Source organism: Pyrgilauda ruficollis, unplaced genomic scaffold, assembly GCF_017590135.1.
Source record: "Pyrgilauda ruficollis isolate IOZ18807 unplaced genomic scaffold, ASM1759013v1 scaffold6, whole genome shotgun sequence".
Taxonomy (NCBI): Eukaryota; Metazoa; Chordata; class Aves; order Passeriformes; family Passeridae; genus Pyrgilauda; species Pyrgilauda ruficollis.
In genome coordinates this window covers 14,957,525-14,978,985 of record NW_024527710.1, presented here as the reverse complement: position 1 = coordinate 14,978,985, position 21,461 = coordinate 14,957,525, and the positions used below count along the sequence as shown (strand labels likewise).

Here is a 21,461-nt window from a genome sequence, read left to right as displayed (position 1 = left end):
TCCCCAAACACAAACATCCAACAGCTGTAAAAATGGCACCCAATCAACTGCTGACTCTGCCAGTTCTGCAGTGCTCCTGCTCACGTCCCTCTCCTCCTCCTGCCACGCTGCAGCGCATCAGAGGGTGGTGAGGAGGGAGGGCAGAAGCTGACTTGCTACCCCTGTGTGTGGGCCAGCAGCCAAGGCATTGCACTTCACGAGCTGGCCACAGATCCACCTTTCATGTCGAAACATGGGGAGAATTAGGCAACTTTTTAAATTAAATAATTCTTCAATCGATGTTCTTCTGTTGTTTACTTTTTTTTCCGTCTTGAAAACTTCTTTTTTTTTTTTCCAGTGTTTTAATTAGAAACACCTTATTTCTCTCCTTTTAAAACCCTCCTGGATTGAGTTAGGTCAAAGAACAGCAAGTTCTGTACAAGTACGATCATGTTAAGTTACTGAATCTTTCTCTGAACTATCTGGCTGCCTGCAGTGTGGCCAGAATATTTTTTTCCCAGCATATGAACAGAAGAGAGACTGCAAGTCTTTCATCAGACACTGCCTTTTAAGAAAAAAGTCCTTTCTGATATAACCTGTTGCCGCAGATTTACTTCATGCTCCTTCAAAGTGTATTCCTATCTATGTTTTTAAACCTTTAGGGTGTTAAAACCAATTCTCTGCTCTGAGGGATGCTGAGCCTGTCCCAGATTTCTAGAATGTGCCACCTCTGTCTTGCTGTAAAGCAAAGAGACACAGGTTTCTCCTCCCTAGAATTTTGTGGGAGATTCCTTTCCCACACCTTGAACCTTAAAAACTGTCCTCTGATTTTTCTCCCTAGTGTAATAGGAGCTGAACCCCTCTTTACAGCAAGCTAATTATAAACTTTGAACCAAATGTGACAGTTTCAGGACCTGGATTAGTTTCCTGATCATAAAGACATCTTCCAGCTGTGACCCTCTTTGAAGGACAGGAGCATCCAGTGGTTGAGTGAGCATCCATCCAACCTTATGGACCTGAGCAAAAGCTCCAAATTGCAGATTGTGCTATTCCAAGGTGAGAGAACATGCAGGAAACCCCCATCATGGGTCTTGTTCCCTTGGGGAAATGGGATACAGCTCGTCTTCATCAGTCAGGAAAACAGGAAGAAGAAATGGTATATGGACATCAAACTTATAATTTCAGTATGACAGAAATCTCCCCTCCTTTCCATAAGGGAAAAATTAATTGAAAGGAGGGAACAGAAGAATCAAGAGAAGTTAGAGGAGATGGAAGTTGCTGTGTCTCAGAATTCTGATTCAGAAATCATGAGTGATTGCAACAAACTACCACAGAGCAGCTTCCCCCAGTCCACATGCACACTCATGTCCCCAGGGAGCCTTTTTTTCAAATATGGGGTAGTTTTCTCATGAGTTGCAGACTAAAACACTAAAACTAATTGTTTCCCATTTATTGTGGACTGTCACAGGGTCAGAACACACCAACAGCAATTATTACTGGGCAGCTGACAGATGCTTACTCCTGTGTCAAACCCTTTAGGTCAGAAGCTGAGCTGAGTCCTGCTCCTTTTTAAGTCAACAGAACTTCTCTGAGATCTTTCACTGTGTCCTAGCTAACACTGTTCCTTATGGCAGCTGTGAAACACCAGGGACTGCCTGAATTAGACACCTGGCTCTATATGGATTTCAAGTGGGGTGCTTAATGCCTTTGGAAAGCCTGCTCCAAATTTTTACATATATTTTGATAGTGCAGAAGCACAGGGAGTAAGTTTGGAAAGTCACTTGTGTGATCTCTCACTAAAACTCCAAGGTACTATTCCAGCCTTTTGGAAATCTTTGCATGCTGCTTACAGGACACTACTAATCATTCTTTTGACATAAATAGGAAAAGTTATTTTGCATCAAAGCTTGATAGGTTGGAAATTTTCTTCTTTCTCCATATAATTTTCTTCTTTTTCCATTTTTATATGGAGAAAGAAGAAAATAACTTCCAGAGCTGAAGTTGCTGTGGGCCAAACCCTATCAGTGGGAGCTTTGCCATTTGCTTTATTAAAACCCCAGTGTGGCCCTACAGGAACAGTATATTCTTTATAACTGCAATTTGAATTCAGTGTTGTTGCATAAAATACTCTCTCTTCAACTGGCACCACCGGGAAGTTCTGCCCTCTGTTGCACCTCAATATTTGTGTTCTACATGAAAGTCCTTCTGCCCACACTGTCTTTGTCGGCTGGTGGGCTCAGCCCACAACTGGGCTCAGCCCAATTTGTCAGCCCACAATTCTGCAGGTGAGAGTGACGAATTTACCACTCAGTCTTAACAAACATTTGAGTTCCACCCTCTGTTGAAAGACTTCTTTATTCTCCTCCTTTCAGTTTTGGAGGGGTCCTCGCAGGATCAAACTTCTCCACCACTTTGATGGCTGTTAGTGGTGTGCACCATCAGAAGCTGGATTTAGCATGGAAAATGTCCTTGGATGACCCAGCAGCAAGAGGTCATCGTTGTTTGGAGAGCACTTAATCCAACGCTACACCTCCTATATGCCTTGAACTTGGCATTTCACTTTGGTGCGTAAAATGCTCGGACTCCCTGGAATTCAGACCATTGAACTTCAAAGTTCAGGCTCATTTGGCTGGTGATGGGCAGCCTCACTGAGTCACCCGTGTTTACTCCCCAGCTGTCTGCTCCATATCCTGTTTTCTGGGATGTTTATAAGCACTCTTGGGATGCTGATTGTGTCTCCCCCATTCAGACAGGACATCTTCAGCTCTGGCCTTCCCTGGGTTGACACACTGGGACCCAAGGGCTGGAGCACCTCTGCTATGGAGACAGACTGAGTTGTTCAGCCAGGAGAAGAGAAGGCTCTAGGAGACCTTAGAGCACTCTCCAGTGCCTAGAGGGGCTCCAAGAGGAGTGGAGAGGGACTTTGGACAAGGGCCTGGAATGACAAGACAAGGGGGAATGGCTTTGAACCGACAGAGAACAGGTTTAGATTGGATATTAGTAAGAAATTCTTGGCTGTGAGGGTGGAGAGACACTGGCAGTGCCCAGAGAAGATGTGGATGCCTCATCTCTGAAGTGTTCAAGGCCAGAATGGAGCCCTGAGAAAGCTGGGATAGTGGAAGGTGTCCCTGCCCATGGCAGCAGGTTGGAATGAGATCATCTGGAAGATTCCTGTCAACCCAACCATGATTCCATGACTTGGAAGCTGGACAACATGTCATTACAGCTCTGTGGATACACTTCAAACTCCCTGATGGTCAAAATATTGTAGATTAATTGTCACTGACCAGGTTTTTGGTGAGGATTTTACTACATGCTTAACCCCCACAATACCAGAGCTGAAGTGCTCTCAGCCCCCATATTTGTCCCCCTGAAGCTACTCCCAATATATCTGCAGCCACAGCCCAACCATGACTGCTGCCACGTCTTGCTGGGATTGGATCAGCCCAGACTATAACCCTGACGCAAATCAGCTACTGCAAATAATTTCATTCTCCAGTTAGCCACAGTACCCCACTGGTGTTTACAACCAAAGCCAGTGGAGGCATTGGCAAGCAGGCAGGTTCCTATGGCAGCTCTCTTCTGAAGGGCAGCAGAAAAGTCTTTGCTCCCCGTGGCTTAATTTGCCTGTATGGAGCCCTGGAAAGCCAGGCTGCTGGGAAAAGGGAAGGGATAAAGCCATACTGCAACAGCATTTTGAATGGATTGAAAGGAGGGAGGGAGAACGGGGGTCTGAACAGCCAGAGGCAAGGAAGCTGCAGCACTTGGATGAGTGAGCCCTGGACAAAGGTAACCACCAGGAACAGCTAATAATAATCCAACACACACAAGGGCATGTCAGAGGCAAGCACTCCCACCCGAAATCCCGCTCACAAAAATCTGCAAATGAGCTGACACTAATGAAAACAAGGGGCTTGGAAGCTGGATGGTGGCGGGAGGAAAGGAGAGGCTGTTGTATAACTTGCCCTTCCTGCCCAGACCTGCCAGTGCAGCTGGATTCTGACTTGCAGCATCATCACTTTTCCTGCCTTGGCCTCCTGAACCTGCGAGCAGCCCCTCGCAGTGACCTGCCAAACCTCTGCTATCCAAACTTTTCTCCCTTTGAACAGCTTGATAAGGGGCCAGCCTGTGCAGTAGCTTCACATATGCCCCGAAGGGAGAATACAATGAGGCCTAAAAAGCCAATTGCACTTGTTACCCGAGGCAGTTTTTGAACTCTGCACGGAGAGGCTGGAATGCCCCCTTCCACTAAGCAGAACAAAGGGCAGCCAACCTGCAGGGGTTTAAATCTGAAAGTTAAACATGGATGTGATTAATGTGTGGCTTTGAATTTCATGTATTATTGAATTGTATACATTACTCCGGGCTCGGAGGTTTTTCCCTTTTATTCTGCAACACAATTGTAAGTTCTGTTTGGGAGAGGTGCAGAGCAGAGAACACCAGGCAAAAGTATTTCCATATGTATTCCACAAATTCTCTGCCTGAAGGACTTCAGCAAGCTGGGATTTATACTGTGTTCCACTGACCCCGAAAAAAACAGCTTGAAACAGATTTACAGAAGATGCGCTGGAGCTCATGGCAATTGAAGCACTGGATACTTATTTGACAGCCTCCAGGAATCCTTCCAGGTCCACCCTTTCCTGTGAATCTGCTAAAGCTCCGGAAGATTATCAGAGTTTAGCGAATGTGCGGGATGCGGGATTTTAGGAGTTGGGTTGCCTCTCTTAAGACCCATAAAAATGATCGTCTCTTGTAACCAGTGCTCCCACTCCAAAATCTGAGTCCTTGATCCCATTTAAGCCATAATCTGCTGATAGGAGGCAGAAAGCTGGACCACACCACTCCTGTGTGATCCTGCCGGCTTTGGGGGAATGCTGCGCGACCAGAGCAGCGTCCCAGCTCTCACTGCTGGGGAAACCTTCAGCATATTTTTAGAAACAGTTAATTAACCCCATTTGTTCCATGCAAGGGGCAACTGTAAAGCACATCTGGATACTTCCAGTTTGGACTTTTTTGTTCTCTGTATGGCTCTTGGGCAAGTTTCCTCAGTGCACAACAAAATAACACGAGGCTAACAAAGGTCCTGAGAGAACCTTGAAAGTTTTATTTTAGGGAATACAGTTCTTCTTTGATTGGAGGGTTTGGGACATCTTAAATAGAGTGTCAAATGGTCAGTATCTGACAGGCACCACCTGCCTTTCTGTGGCAATGGATGTCCTCCTGCAGGTCCTGTGCATTTCCACTCGCCCATCCAGTCTGTGCTGTGCTGGGTGCAGCCCTCATTGCACTGGTGATTCTGTATGGAATTGAACAACACACCTGCATAAATAATGAGCTCACACAATTCCTTGGCCTGGCACTGTTACTCAATGTCACGATTTTGGTGTCCTGGGAAGCACCTTCAGCTTTGCCTCAAGGACAAGGCACTGGTTTCTCTCCCAATGTCTAACTCGGCCAAAATCTGTTGAACTCACCCAGTGCAACCCCAGGCCTCAGCATGATGAGTTTGTGGAGAATATTCTGCAGCATCCAGACAGATCTTCAGAGGACTGTTTTCCCTTGAATAAGACCATTGAAAAGAGGGATTTTGTATTCTGGACTGTTTTCACTTGAATAAGACCATTGAAAAGAGGGATTTTATATTCTGTCACACACCACCGCTTACTTCTGCAAGGACCACCATTAAAACACCCAGTGAGCCTGCCTTCCATGGCACGCCTCTCACACTGGGCTGGGCAGGGAGAAGCTGGAAGAAATTAGAGATTATGTGAAGAGTTCCCATTTTCAAAGCTCAGATCTAGATGGCTTCTCATAATTCTCCATGCCAGTTTGCATCTGGAACTTCATTTGCTTGTGGAATGGAGCATGACTACTGCAGCAGGAGAGCTCTCTCTCCAGGAACAATTTCTGGATCAGAAGGATGACTGACCTTTGTTTTGGACAGGAATATGAACTCTCTGACTGTTGGACACCTTTGAATCCTTCTCTCCTATGCTTTAGCCATTACTTTAGCCTATTACTAGCCAGAACATGGATATACTTTCTCCCAACAGCACTAATAACTTCCCTGGCTTGCCAAGCTTGTTACAGAGTAATGCTTCCTTAATTCTTTACTTCCCAAGAAAAAAGGTCCAGACAGTGGATATGGGAATTGCAGCAGTGATTCTTAGACCTGATATATGTCCAGTCCTAAGTTTCCTAGAGTCTCCCTGAAATACGTTCAGAAAAATTACTGACCAGTGAGGACATTTGGGGAGCAGGGAAGCCCAGAATATTTACCATTATCCATAGCCAGAGACCAGCCCTGCAACTTCATCCCCAGTCTGAAATCTGGAAATGCTGTGCACTTTCATTTGCATGGAGTTTACAGAATCCAGCTCCAGCTCTGAGCTCTGAACTGCAAAGACTCAACCTGCTGCTTCTCCTGCTCATCTTGGTGCAGGGCAGATACACACCAGACAAAACACAACAACCACATTTCTGTCAAATGTGTGAAAATTCAATTAATGCTTGGGACAGAAGAGCAAAGAAGCTTTGAGCAGGGGGCTGGACAGGAATGCTCTTACAGTTCTGTGATTGTCAAACTGGCCATAAAGCACATACCAGTGTGTCAGTCAATAATAGCAAAAAATATCAAATACCTTTTGGGCCAGCGCTCAGAAACAAAATTTTTAAATCTCTGTATCTCCTCTGCAAAATGGTATTTACAAGCCTCACATCCTGCTCCCAGCCCAGAGAGCTGCAGGTTTGCTGGGCATACCTGCATCACTTTTGCTATTTTCTGGCAGCAAGGCCTGAGCCACATCTGAACTCATTCAGATATTTCAATAAATGTGCAGTTTCCCTGTAAGTCCAAGCATCCTTGGTTAGGACACCCCTGTCCTGTGCAAAATAAACCAGTTCTCCCCATTTTCTTTTGGCATGGCTGGTCCTCCTCCAGTCTCTTAATTAACACAAGAGGAAAAGATAGGAAGCGTGACAAGACCCAGCAGTGGCCTTTCCCTGTGTGCTCATGTGTCTCCATTCCTGGGGGCTGACCCAGGGCACAGCTCTGCTCTTCTACATGAATTTTCCAGTGGAAGCATTTCTTCTTTCCTTCCTTGGATTTATTCAGACTCCAAACTCCAAATTCATCAAAACTGTCAGGGACCATTTGCAGGATGGGAAGATATTGTGGGTCCAATCAGCGTGGGTGTCACAAACAATTATCCACTGTGGAATGATCCCAATTAGTAAACACCCTGCTAACAGGCCACCTCCCCAAGGACACTGATTGCCTGTGACAGTGTATTTTCAGGATGTCTGCTGGAAAACTACGACTCAAGCCTTTGTGGCCTGGCTCCTGGCAAATTCCTTGTTAACCCCACAAAAGAATCTACACATGAATAATTAAAAATAGATTGGAGTAGAAATTTAAATTACATTTAGCTTTGTCATCCAACCCCCTTTATAACAAGACCTACTTCTCATCTGGAATAAAATGGGAATTCTATTCCCTGTCTTGGCTTGTATGAGGCACTCTGTGTTTTGATGCTTTGCTCTAGGCTTTTGGATTTAAATAAAGATTTCAATATAAACACTCCCTTCCACTTTCTCCTTTCTTCTCTCCTTTTCCTTTGGTGCAAAATTCTCAAAGAGTTGCCTGAAGGACCAGTTCAGTGAGTGTTTGAAACCCAGCTGCTTACTCCTTGCTTAACAAATGCAGCCTTCAACAACCTGATAGTTGTTTTCAGGGAATGAAATCACAAAGACAGGAACAAAATAAAGGTACAAAGCTAAGTATTTTCACAAGTAACTTTCTGACCACCCAGTTATCTCCTGGAATGGGCTGGCTGTGATGCTAGGATGAGGTAGGAAGACAGATTTGGTCAGCCAGGCTGCCTCCCATCCAGCCCTCTTGCTCCCAAGGAATGGGCTTTAGTGCCATACTCCACTTCCCTTCAAGTGTGCCAAGTCTTCCCACACTGCTCAGTAATACTCTCACACCTCAGAGATTTTGGCAGGCTCCTGCACAGCCTCTCTCCTTGTCCTCTTGCCTGCAATAAGCAGACTCCAGTCTTTAATAAGTGGGGGCAAGTAGATTTATTTAACTCGTCCCTCATGCTTTCAGCTCTGATTTCAAACCAGTTGATTGGTAATTTCTTGTCAGTAAATTCTACCCCAGATGTATCTTCAGCAGGGATAAACTGCCAAATCTCTGTAATTTCCATGGATCTATGCCACTTTTCCCAGTCCCAGTCCAGCCCAATAGCCTGACTCCAGTTATCTTGCTGTCAGTCTGTCACACACACCCAAGGGCTCACTTTGCTGTCTCTCACACTAAAGCTTTAAGGGTTCCTCCTTCCTAAAGAATTTTGCTTTCAGATGTTTCTCTCATATAGAAAAACTACTTTTCCTCCTCTAACATTCCATCACTTTCTCACCAAAATGACCAAATTTCCTGGTTTCTGCTATGCTTCACCTACAATGTACTCAGTAATATTTGAAAAACATCGCACCTAAAACTGTCATTAAAATGCTTTTTACTGCTTTGCTAATGCACAGGAGGAACCCTCAGTGAAATGGATGAATCAAAAACTTTCATCAGTCACATTGGTAGAAAATCTGCATGACCAGAGCCATGTATCATTTGTCATTTCTACTAATCCACAGGACTGAGTTCCTATTCAAAACAAGCCAAACAACCTCAGAGGGAGGGCAAGATCTTGTAAGACCCTGTATCAAATGCTCTACCAGGCTCCAACTGCAATATATCTAAGGCAATCCCTTTGTCCAGTACTTTGCTTTTGCATGATTGAGGGTGAAATTGCATAACCATTCCCTCCCTGTCTCCCTCAGGCACAGCACCCTGTGGTTTGGAGCAATTTAAGTCTTAGTCCAAAAAATTTGTCTCACTTTTCTCCCATCTTGGTGGTCCACACTAAATCCCAACTCTTTCTGCTTTGCTTTCTTACTCCTTTCTTCCTGACCTGTTATGGTCCCAGCAACCAGAGCTTCACCATTCTTTCCCTTCACCCCCAAACTGCAAAGTCACAGGGACAAGATGTGAGAGAGGATCTTTGGTATCACCAACTCAGTTTGCAAAAACCTCAACACTGTCACTATTGCTGCCCTACCTACCACCCTCTTTCCAGAAGAGGTTAGGAAATACTCCAAATTCCTGTCTCAGCTGAAGGGACTGTTCAGCCCTCTGTAAAACTGCAAGAGGTATGGACACTTGTGAATTTGGGAGGAAAAAGAAGGCTGGCTCCCTCCCAGGGGAAAGGCTTTACACATCAACATGCAGTGGAGAATCTGGCCCTGCTTTAAAGAGAAGAGACACAGTTCTATTTCAAGCAGGGACATTGTGTGAGCAACTCCCTCTGAAGCCAAAGGATTTTTGCCCTCAGATATCCAAGGGCAGAAACCAGGAGCCCTGGTGCCAGCTGATGGAACAAGCACCCTCCAGCTGTAGAAAAATAGCTCCCAACACTAGGATAAAGCTGGAGCCACTGGAAGTGTCCTTGCAGACAAAACAGATTTATGACCCAAAAATTCAAGCAGAAATTATCATGGCTACCACTGCTAATGCCAGGAGACATCCATTCCCTGCCCATCCATCCTGCTTGGCTCACAGATCCCAGTGGTCCTCCCTAGGACAGCCACACAATCTGTGTGGAAGAACTTGGCTTCTGGGGATGCCGTGAATTTTCTGCGTTCCCTACTGCACACACTCACCAAGCAAGTCTTGATTTAGCTGCAGTAATCTCTGATGCCTGTTCCCACAAAGAGAACTGTTTATTTTATAGGATCTCAAATGGATGGGAATAAACTGCCTGCCTCTGCATCAGAGCAAGGTCACTGACCCAATCTGCTGCCCAGCAAATGTGGATAAATTCAGCATGCCCCAGGGCTGCAGTGAGAGCCAAGCCTGCCCCACCACCCTGGGCTGCCTTGTGCTGGGCAGAGAAAGCCTGGCCTCTAAATGTGGCTTGGGAGAGGATGGGACATCAGGGAATCACACCCTTGGAAGCACAGCAGGTCCTAAATGAGATCTAATATAAGCTACACAACCAAAAGGGAAAGAATTCACAGCTTGGCCAGCAGCAGCTTCCAGAGCTTTGGAGGAGCCCCAGCACGTTGGCCTAAGAGGGAAGTACCCACACACGAGCTGGGGGGGCTTGAGGCACCTCTCCTTGACAGGAAAAGGACACTGACTGTGTGCAGACCAGCTTGAGGAGCAGGAATGCTCTGGAGGAACCCACTTTCAGACCAGGACACCTCCAGGCCAGAGGACTCTGATGAATGTCTGAGTTGGTCTTTAAGTGTTTTGCCACAAATGGCCACATTTACACCACCACACATGCATCAGCTGACAGGTTTTACAGGAGGGCTCATGGCCCTTCCAAAGCCAACAGCTTCCCAAAGTCCCTCATCCAGCCAGCCAACAATTTGACATGTGGCCACTGTGCCTTCAGCAGCAGCTCCCTGACCACAGAATCCTGAGATCTTTGGGGCTCTGCTCTGGGACTGTGGTCTCATTTCTGCCCACTTAACCAGAACACAGGCAATGGAATTTTGACCAGTTTTTTGAGCCTGCATCACAAAGGAGGCAGGTGACACCTGGCCCAGCATAAATCCTACCACTAACAAGGGAGCCTTCCAGGATGGTCTGAACCAGCAGAGAGAGCTGATACCAAACCAGCATGATCCCTCGTGTGGCTGCAGTGTTTTGGATCCAGTACTAACACCCTAAAGACAGTTTTATGGTATCACTGCGTGAGGACTCTGTTTGAACTCCACTGGTTTAAGCCTTGATTTAAGCTAATGCATAATTCATAATGGGGATGATAACAGATGGCAACTTGTGAAGCCACAGGAACTCAATCAGTTGTGATCACATGACAACACCCTAAATAATTTAAATCCCATCTTATTGCCAGAGCTGCTCTGCTGGGGCCCTGTTACAGAGATGCTGATGCCACACTGTGGGAATCATCCTGCAAGGCAGGATCTGTTACCAAATCTCCCTCTTGGCAAAGGGAGAAACTGAGGCTCAGAGTGAGGGGCTTCCATGTGCTTGCTCCAGGAAAGCAGATCCCTGGTGTCCTCCTGCTCCTCTGCCCCAGATCCCAGCCATGAGACCCTGGTCTCTCTTTCTCTATACACTGCACATGTTCACAAAGATATTTGCAAAAGGTCAATTCAGACAAAAAGCATTACTTTGAAAAACTGTCTTCCACAGTAGGGTTTCTAGCTCCAAGAAAACTCTCCAGAGAAGTTTATCCTCAGAGCAGACACTCTCACACCAGAATATCTATTTCTTCTTTAACTACAGGAGGAAACTGCCTTTCCAACACATGGCCTAAACCTCAGTGACATGGAGACCCTTCAGTGTCCCTGTGAGAGCCAGGAGGTCCTGCCAAACGCCTTGGCCACTCCAGGAAGCAATGTGGGATGCAGGGAAGCAGGGGAGCTTCTCTTATGAGTTTCAGCACCTTCCTTTCTTTCCATCAATTTCCAGGTGGCCACATGCACAAGAAATCTGGGGCTTTGCAGGAAAGTTTCACTTCCAGTGACTTGAAACAGTTTTCTGAGTAAAAACACTCTTTAGGAAAGAAATCTTCTAGGAATAATCCAACGTGCTCTGGATTACAGAAATGCTTCTACCGTCACAAGGGACAAAGCACCATAAAGACTATAAAACTTTAATGACTTGTTATCATCATCTCAGCATACTTTGAGAAGACACACTGAGTTTGAGCCTTCTCTGGAATCCCAATCAATCATGATCAGCACAGTCAGTCCCAGCGGAAGCACTGGCTGCTCACCATAAGCATAATTAACAGAGACTGCTGCCTCCTGCCTCCTGACATATTACTGGGGAATAGGGAACACTGCCTACACCACATCCATCCTCAAACATCACTTGACTGCCAGACCATTTTTACTCTTCATTTCTAAAATCACCATCCTTTTTTTTAAACACTTCAAGTATAAAAGCACTCATGAGCTGAAATTCTCCTACAGTAATTGTTGCAGGCACTTTCTGAAGAGATCATCTCCCAAACACAAAGGAAACGGACTCCTAAAAACACTTCCCAGAGGTGCTTGAAGCCCTGTTGGTCTATGCACAAGGCATGGAGTTCTTCAGCATGCTGGTTCTCACCAAAGCACAACTATGGATTTTCTCTCTCGTGCAATATTTGCACTTGGCAAAGGTTTTTGGAGAAACACCACTACATAAAGCAAAGCCTTGTGTGTACAAGATGGACCAGTTGTCTGGTGAACTAAAGTCTCAATTCAAGGCAACTATGCCAAGTGACATGAGCAGAGATACAGAATTATATTTCCTCTAAACCTGTGTGTTAGCAGTGAAAGACAGAACAGTGGATGGTAATACCATTGTCCTGATCTTCAGACAACAATGCAAATCAGGAGATATCTCACGCCTTGGGGGATACTAGAAAAAAAAAGGAACATCCTTTCCAAAATTATAATAGTCCCAAAACTTCTTACAGACCCAGCAGTTTTACACTCAGAATGAGGCCCTGCAAAACATCTCTGTGCTGCCTGGAGCAGGGACAATTCTCCATCACTTTGCTAGGTGACTCCAAAGGCCAAGAGTAGCTGCAGCCAGGGGCAGCCAGCACTGAGGCAGGTCCCAAGCAAAGTTCCAACCACAGGTTTAACTGAGACTCAAGAGTGGTTTTGTCCATTTGAGTTTGGACCTAAGAAAGCCCTGCCTTTGTAAGGAGCAAAATCCATTTTTGCCACCATGGGTGACCAGACCGAGCTCACAGGCTCTCCTCCATTCCCTTCTCCCCAGGGCTGCCTGTTTGAGAGCCAGCACAGAGAAACTGCTCTCCTGGGGTGGGATGCTGAGAGAAACCTGCTGCCTCTTCCCAGCAGTGATGGATGCTGCCCTCCCTAAGTGACCTTCCCTGAGAGGAGGCACTTGAACACACAAATTACCCAACCTGCTTTTCTCAGAAGGAAGAGAGCCACAACACTCACATACCCACCTGCTCAGGCTCCTTAAGGAATGCCTCTTTCCATCTGAAAAAGCAATCTGACACCTTTTTTTTTTTTTTTTTTTTTTTGTATTATTATTTATTTCAAGCAAGTAAGGACATGTCAGTCTTATTGCACAAAGCATTAAGGCACTAACTTCAAAAGCCATGAACCTTACACTTTATGCTTATTACAGGGAATAGAATTATAGGAGTTTGGGTTTTTTTTAACAGGGAGAACTGGAGTGATCTGAACCCAGACTGAACTTAATCTCCTAAACAGGCCCATACCCAAATCTCTGCTCTGAGTGCTTCCAAGCTTCAGGGCAGGTTGTGTCTGGGTTTTGTCTCTTGGTCCCGAGGGCGCCAAGTGCTGCAGGTCCTTGACACGCTCCCAGCAAACTGGTGACTTGGCTACCTGCCCTGGGGACAGAGACACAGCAAAGCACCAGATACAGCAACACGGTGACCTTGGGCGATAAACCTGCCCGAGGAAGATGGATAGTGGGGGCTGCAGGGAACAGCTCCAGGGCAAGCAGAGCCAGAGCCAGGAGTGCCGAGGACAGCGAGGAGGGACAGAGGGAGCCTGGCTTGGGAGCGCGGGATGATGAAGCCGAGACCAAGCAGAGGGGGAAGCCGTGCTGGGAAGGATCCATAGGCTATCCAAGAGTGTCCTCTGGCGGCAGCCGCGGAGGCAGCGCTCCCGCCCGGAGCGCATCTTCCCTTATCTCCCGATCGCGGGAGCGACTAAAGAAGGGAGGGAATAAAGAGCCGCCGCCAAGTCACTGTGATCCTGCCCGCAGCTACAAGGTCAGGGTGTGCGTTTGGTCGAGCTGAGGCGTGAGAACTGCGAATCCAATTGTCCGGACTTCCCCGAAGTCACCTGGGGCTTGTCCAGGCTGGCAGCCACACCGGAGCTGTGCGAGCCCAGCCCGCTGCGGGGAGGCTGCCGCAGGGCTCCCTGTCAGCAGCCATCCCAGGCTGCCTGCAATTCCTGCCTGGGTGCACTGGGAAAAGGAAAAAAAAAATTAAAAAAAAAAAAAAAAAAAAAGAGAAAAAGAAAAAGAAAAAGAAAAAGAAAAAGAAAAAGAAAAAGAAAAAGAAAAAGAAAAAGAAAAAAGAAAAAGAAAGAGAGAAAAAGGAAGAAAAAGAAAAATAAAATTAAAAAAGGAAAAAGGAAAAGAAAGGAAAAAGAAAAAAAGAAAAAGGAAGAAAAAGAAAAATAAATTTAAAAAAAGAAAAAGGAAAAGAAAGGAAAAAGAAAAAAAGAAAAAGGAAGAAAAAGAAAAATAAAATTAAAAAAGGAAAAAGGAAAAGAAAGGAAAAAAAAATAATAAAAAGAAAAAAAAGAAAAAAGAAAAAGAAAAAGAAAAAGAAAAAGAAAAAGAAAAAGGGGAAAAAAAGAAAAAGAAAAAAGGAGAAAAAGAAAAAGGAAAATAAAAAAAGAAAAAGGAAGAAAAAGAAAAATAAATTTAAAAAAAGAAAAAGGAAAAGAAAGGAAAAAGAAAAAAAGAAAAAGAAAAAGAAAAAGAAAAAGAGAAATTAAAATAAAAAGAAAATAAAAAGAACCCCCACACCTCTTTGGATGTTTTCCCTTTTCATTACAGTTTTAAATAAAGTTCTGGTTCAAAGGCCCAACCCCAGAAATTGTAAATCACTACAAAGATACCAAGTGGAGATTTGGAATGATCCCAGGCTTGGAGAGTGCCTTTCCCTCCCGCTGGCACAGCCAGGCAGCAGCACAGAGCAGCTGAGAGCCAGCAGTGAGTGTGCAAGGCCACTCTTCTTGGAAGAAACACCAAGGATGGATATGGAGGCAGGAACTTCCCATTTTCACACAGCTGCTTCCTCACCAGGATGGGAGTCAGGACATCACCACTAGTACAGGTGAGAATTCTCTGCATGGCACACTCCTCAAGAAGATGCCACAAAAAAAAACTTATAGAACACCAAGATCACTGCCCCAAAAGGAGGGATGGAGGAGCAGAGGCAGGGAGGTCTAGTGAGAGAGAAGACATTTCTTACCGTGATGGCAAAGCTGTGCTGAAATTTTTTCATGGCACTTTCCCTTCCTGGCACTTCAGCTCCTCTCGTCATAATCTGATTTCTGGTGGTCCACAGGCCAAGAATGCCAGGTGTAGGTCCTGGCTTGAGAAAACCTGCAGGCTGCCAGAGGAAAAGGCAGACTCCAGAAAAGGGCATGGGGTGTCTCTCCTGCTCACCAAGCCCATGTGCCAGGGTGTTGCCAGTCTGACTGCCTCGTGTTCCCCAGCACCATGGAGGCAAGTGCCAGATGAGCCCTGTTAGCCAACATTTCACACCTAATTCTGTGGTTTAGCTCTCACTAGACAACAAGAGTGGGTCAGTTCCATGTTAACCCAATGTCTCTCTACACCTACTGACCCCCCAAGATTGCCAGAAAACAAAATTAGGCACCTCAGTCCCATCTGTAAGAATTAGGCACAAATAATATGGTTTCTTGAGAAGAAATTGCCAAAGGCAAGGAAACTGAGACATGGTTTGAACGCCCCTTGCTCTGAACACTGTGTGCACTCAGGTTCCTTTACATCTAGAGCTGGGAATGCTCTTCAAGGACAGGCACTCTCGGCTGTGTGGTGCTGTAGATCAGGAGTGACTTTTTTTCCCCTTTAAAAAGCATAAGAAAGAGTTCCAGCCTGGCAGAGTGCTGAGCAGGTGTCCTGTGCCCCAGGACAGTGGGTTTCTAAACAGAGACACGTCAGGGTTTTTTTCCAAAACAAGCTGAGAGCACACAAAGCTTTCTCATGTGGGTAACTCTGCCCTGCTCTTCCTCCCTGCTTCCAAGGGAGAGTTCCCTGAGCCCTCCCTCAGCCTCCTCCAGCAGCTCATGGATCCAGGCAGTTTCTGAGAGATGTAAGAACTCCCCAGCAGCACCAAACACCCAACCCTCCCATTGCCTGTGTAGGTGTTAAGGTTTTGACTTGGCCTGGAGTTTGTCACACTGTGGGCACAATCCCTGGGGGCTTCCCAGAGCTGCAGGCACACAGGGTGGTTTGCAGCCCACATTTGTGTGCACAGTGAGGGGATCTGACCCCATGAGCAGGGCAGGCAAGAGAGATGAGATATTTGGGATCACATTTTCATTATTTTTTATTTTTTTAGAACTAGCCCTGTGACTCCATGTGAATATGGAGATATCCATCAACCAGTGGCTGTTCTGAGACACTGTGACCCAAGCACTGCCTGTTTCCAGCTCCTACTCCTCCGAGGGTTTGTGCTGTGAGTACATGAACTTCTAAGGCACAGAGAGTTTTCTTGCTGACAGTAATTATTTTGATAAGAGACAAAACATAAGAACACAATCCTACTGAAAAACAGCTGACTTTTCCTCCCCTCACCTCCCATCTTGCTGTAACACAAAATTTCAGTAATCTAAAAAAGAGATAGAGATTGTTAATGAGGTCCTCCAGGCCATGAAAATGTTGAATACGACATCAGACTCTGCCAGGACAGCACCTCCCATCTTGCTGTAACACAAAATTTCAGTAATCTAAAAAAGAGATAGAGAATGTTAATGAGGTGCTCCAGGCCATGAAAAATGTTGAATACGACGTCAGACTCTGCCAGGACAGTATAACCCACACAAGGGCAGGAAAAAGAACAATATGTAGCAAAAATGGAAAAATGTGGGAGCATTACATCCCAATTGTTAGAATACCTGTATGGACCAGTGCAGAGCTCAGTCTGACACTGGGTCACAGCACCAGGGACAGGCTCTGAGTGAGCAAAACCTCAAAAGGGGTAAAGTCAGAGATATCTCTATCAAACAAGTCTCTGTTCCCAGATTGCTCCCACATCATTACATCTGGAAGTACAAATTCTCTGAAAAGTCTATGTCATAATTATGATTTTCTAACATTTACATAAAACTCTCATTTACAAGCGAAGCCAGATGAAAGTCTTCCATTGCATGCTCAAGAATCAGTCGAGCAGATTTCTGTGGTTTCTTACATCACTTTCTTGCATACAACGATAAAATCCCTCCTAAGCTATTTTTCTCACAGTTGATTTCACACAGTGCTGAAGCTTCACATAAATCTTGTCATGAACTCCTGGAGGGAATGTTGGAATCACCTGCAAAGTCTGCGCCCCTGACCGAGTTTATAAATCACAGCACACAGCAGGTTCCAGTAACCTTCCCTTGGCCCAGGGATGCTCAGGAAAGGCAGGTTCCCAGCCCAGATCCACAGCCCATCGCCGGCCAAGGGAGGGCAGTGTGTCCTGCAGATCCAGCCAGGAGCTCTCAAGGAGAGAATCTCATTTCCTGAGCACAACCACATCACATTAACCTTCCTGCAGCAGTTAGGCTGTTGGGATGCATCCCTGTCTGTGCGATCCCACCTGAGCCTTTCAGATATTGAGGTGCAGACCTCAAAGGTAGATAATTTCCCTCAACTACATAAAATCACAGAATATTCTGAGCTGGAAAGGACCCACAAGGATTATCAAATTCCAGCTCCTGGGTTTACTAAAGTTTCACATCAAACTGATGTTAAGAGGGAAACTATAACAATTATGAAAGCTTTTTTTTTTCTGTAAATAACATTAATCAGCATCCTTAAGCTGAATGCAAGATATTTCCAAACAAGTTTATGAAGGCAAGAAAAGACAACATCATAAACAGCACCTGGGAGTCAGGAAGAAGAATTATGTTCCCACTCAGGACAGGCTGAGAAGATTCTCTGTTATTAGTCACCAAAAAGTCTTCATGTGGAAAGGTAAAAGACAATCAGATGCAATAACAGCCCTGCTACATTAATCTTGCTCTTCAGGAAACTGCATGCTTTAAAAGGTGAGGTCATTTGCAGCTTGCAGGAGAGGAACAATGGAAGCAAATGGCTGTATCTACTTTGAGAAGAATTTTTGAGAAGTACAGACACTGACTCCTGTGTGGCTGTGACTGGACTGCTCCTGGAAAAGGGCCATTCCCTCCTGAAAACCAGGCTGAATCTGCTCCAGAAAGGAAAAGCAGAAGCGAGTGAAGGCTAAGGTTGGATGCAGCCCAGGAGAGAGCTGAGTGCATTTGCTGCGTAGAAGAGCAGAGAACAGGAGAGGGGGCTGTGCAGCAGGAAAAGTGCTTCCCTCTGCCCTGGAGATGGGAGACCACAGTGGAAGAGACAGAGCGAGTGGGGAAACAACATGCTGCTTCTCCATCTCCTCCCCTGCCCCCAGAAATCCACCCCATCCTATGGGCAACCCTGAGGCTCACAAGTGGTGGATTATTTCCAGCTCTGCCACCTCCTTTGCAGTACTGGACAGATTCTCCTCTCCTGGTGAGGATTACTCTTAAATCACAGCACAAGCTAGAGATATAGAATCTCTCTGCACGTTTATAAATAGCTCACCTACACATTTCACAGGAGTGCAAATGCCAATAAGCAGTTTTAATGGTAGCTCAGACAATGACAATGGCAGACAATGAAAAAACTGCCACCTTTCTCCAGCGTGCCCTTTCTTCCCACATCCATCATAATAATGGTGACAATTAAAACCTGGGAGAAAGCCCAGGACACTGACAATTAGTGACTGCAGGCCAGGCCTGAAACATGGTCAAGGATCAGTGGTTACAAGTCTGTGAAACAGGCTGGGCAAGTCATGAACTGAGCACACAAATGACACCTCAGGTCCTCGCCTCATCCTCCCCACAAGCCTGGACCACATCTCACATATTTTCTGCACCACGCCGTGGCCCCTCTCCTGCCCACGCAGCAGGCAGAGCTTTTAACTTGCCAAACAGCTTGGCACAGATCACAGCATGGTGGGGAGGAGAGGTTTCAAGGCATAAACAGAACAAGCCCAGCCTGGCCAGCGGAAGGAGAGGGATTCATCACTTACACCGCACCAGGAGCAGCGCGCCCTGGGCAGGACTGCAGCGTCTGGGACGTGCTGCAGATCAGGGCTGTGCCACCTGGCTGGACCCCGTGAGCCACAAACACAGAGCCACAGCCACAGCCTTCCCTGTGCGTGAGCCAGTGCAGCCAGCGCTTCTGTCTGTCCGTCCGTCCGTCTGTCCTCCACCCCACAGCACAGCCAAGGCCCACCCCTGAGTGCAGGGACAAAACGAGTTGGGTCACTGACCTGCAACCACATCAGCAGGAACTGGCTGCTCAGAAGGCTCTCTGAGGAATGTGCTTGTTCTGCTGGAGTTTCTGCCCCAGATCCTACAAGCCAGCAAGGTCTTGCTAGGTCATCTGATAAGCACCATCTCCAGCAGAACCAGCTCAGGTGCAGCGACTGGTTTCTTCCACAATTACTATGAATTTAGCTGATTTTAAGCAAATATATTGTAAATTATTGTGTGTCTCTGCCTTTGCTCATATGTCACTCTAAAAAAAATCAACTGTAAAACACAGAAAGCTCTTTCAGTCCTTCAGCACACAGAGCACCTTTCTTTCCACTTATGTCTCTAGCTTTGACAGAATCAACCACAAATTAAACTAGATCCAGCCTGGCCAGCAAAAGGGGACTTCTGCTGGAAGACAGGATTCAGGAGTGCTCAGTAACATTAGGATTTACAGACTGGTCTGAGCCCACAGCACCAGGCGCTGTAAGGATGAAGTAAACAGCCTCTGCTCCACAGGTTTTTAAAAGCAGCAGCTAAATGCAGCAGGGAGAAGCAAGGGAATAATTAACCATATCATTACACTGCCATGTAGTGTCTGATGGAAATTGCCATCTTGAAGCAAACTGATTTCCACCATTGCTGATTGTTTGAGGGCTGAGGGTAATAAGAGTTTTATTCCACGCTTTCAAGAAAAAGCCTGGATGTACTTGTGAGAGCAGCATGCAGGCAGCAGAGATTGTGGCATTTGGGGAGGGCTGATGGCCCTGCACAGTGTAATGAAGCATTAAAAAACAAGAAAAGCTGTTGCTGCAGTTCGGGAACAGATCAAAGGCCGGGAGCACCCCAGGAGTGAAAAGAGGAGCTGATAACAGGGAACATGGGTGCGACTGAGCCCTGGAGCACCTTGCTGGTGCAGATAGCGAGCCTGGGAGTGAGTCACTGACAGATCAAATGCCGGGACAACAGAGCTGTGCGTGCCAGCAGGCAGATCAGGCAGGAGAAATCCAAGGCTTTAGGCTCTCGCAGCCTTGAAGAACCTCTTCGTGCTTCTGAAAAATTAAGCCTTGTGATGGAACCAAAAATATTCACGTTTCGTGTGAGTCCCACCTGCAGATGCTGAAGAACTGCGCTGAGGCCTCTCTCTGGCACGGGACGGCTGCTGCCTCCCACCCAGAGCTGAGTTCCAGCTCCAGCTGCCCTTCGGCCAGCGCTTCATAATCTCCATGAAATGTCAGAATCTGCCTGAATGAGAAATGGAGAAATCCTGTGAAAACGCAGCCGAGGCAATGGTAACGGTAAAAACATTCAAAAAGGGAAGGAGGTTCTTCCTTCACAGCCCCTCTGCCTAAATACCTCCAGGTTTTTAGTCAGGATAATGGTTTTCACCTCTCCTACCTCCAAAATCCTGCTGGTGCCAAGCAGCTGCAGTGTTCTAGTACAAAACCCTGGCAGGAGGAGCTCAACTTTGGGTTTCCAAATCACTGAGGGCAAACAGGGTGGTACTTTGATCAAGAGGCAGAGGTGCCCTTTAACAGCAGGAGCGGGCTAGGGACCAGCCTTTAATATCAAACTTTTTTTGGTGCTGATTTAAGCCCAGCACCACACAGGCCCAAACTGTTGTGGAATGGAATAAAATAAAAAATAAAAGGCACCAGATCTGTAAAATGGTTTCCATTTGGTGATTCTCTCCCTCAGACTCCTTCCAATCTATTATGTTTTTCACTAATTAGAGCTTTAAAAAAAATCCTGCAGGTTCACAGACTTGTTTCTCAAGCTTCAGCGCAGAATTTAAACAATGAGAAAGTGAAGAAGCAGGTCTTGCTTTAAAGGTCAGCACCTAATTCAGAAGGAATCTGCAGAGGGCAAGAAGCCAGCAAGGAGTTCCCTGTTGCTCTATCACATTGCACCACGTTCCAGCGTACACCAGGAAACACCAACTGCTTTTGTTCCTGGATATCAGATACACACACACACCCCACGTGTCACTGCAGGCTCTGTCACCACACCACACACCCTTAGCCAGACTGAGGGAGTCTTTGAGTTTATCCCATCACAGTTGGACTTGCTGTGCTGTTTTCTAGCTGCCTAAACAGTTTCTATGCTGTTCCCCACCACAGTCAATGTGTGTTTGCAGTGATTTCACGCTCCTATTCACAGCTTTACTGATTATAAGGCTGCAAGGTCTGTAAGTTTTGGGCCGGTATCACAACAGCCAGGACATTCACAGTGTCACAGGTCCCCCTAGAGCAGTGTGTTAACACCACTGGCTCTGTGACAGCACTGAGGGATCCCTGCAAGGGGACCAGCAGGCGAGGCTGGGACAGCTCGAGCACAAAGCAAAAGCGCCCAAAGGCTACCCTGTAAAACTGCGTGGTGCCTCACAGGCT

At 46.3% G+C, this 21,461-nt stretch overlaps 1 long non-coding RNA gene across 1 annotated transcript; it reads left to right on the top strand.

Moving 5' to 3' along the window:
• Positions 1–14,551: 14,551 nt before the first annotated feature.
• LOC121362230 lies at positions 14,552–20,675 on the top strand. The gene is made up of 3 exons (XR_005956470.1): positions 14,552–14,858; positions 16,113–16,229; positions 17,564–20,675. It is a non-coding gene; the product is annotated as an uncharacterized LOC121362230 (long non-coding RNA).
• The last annotated feature ends 786 nt before the right edge of the window (positions 20,676–21,461 follow it).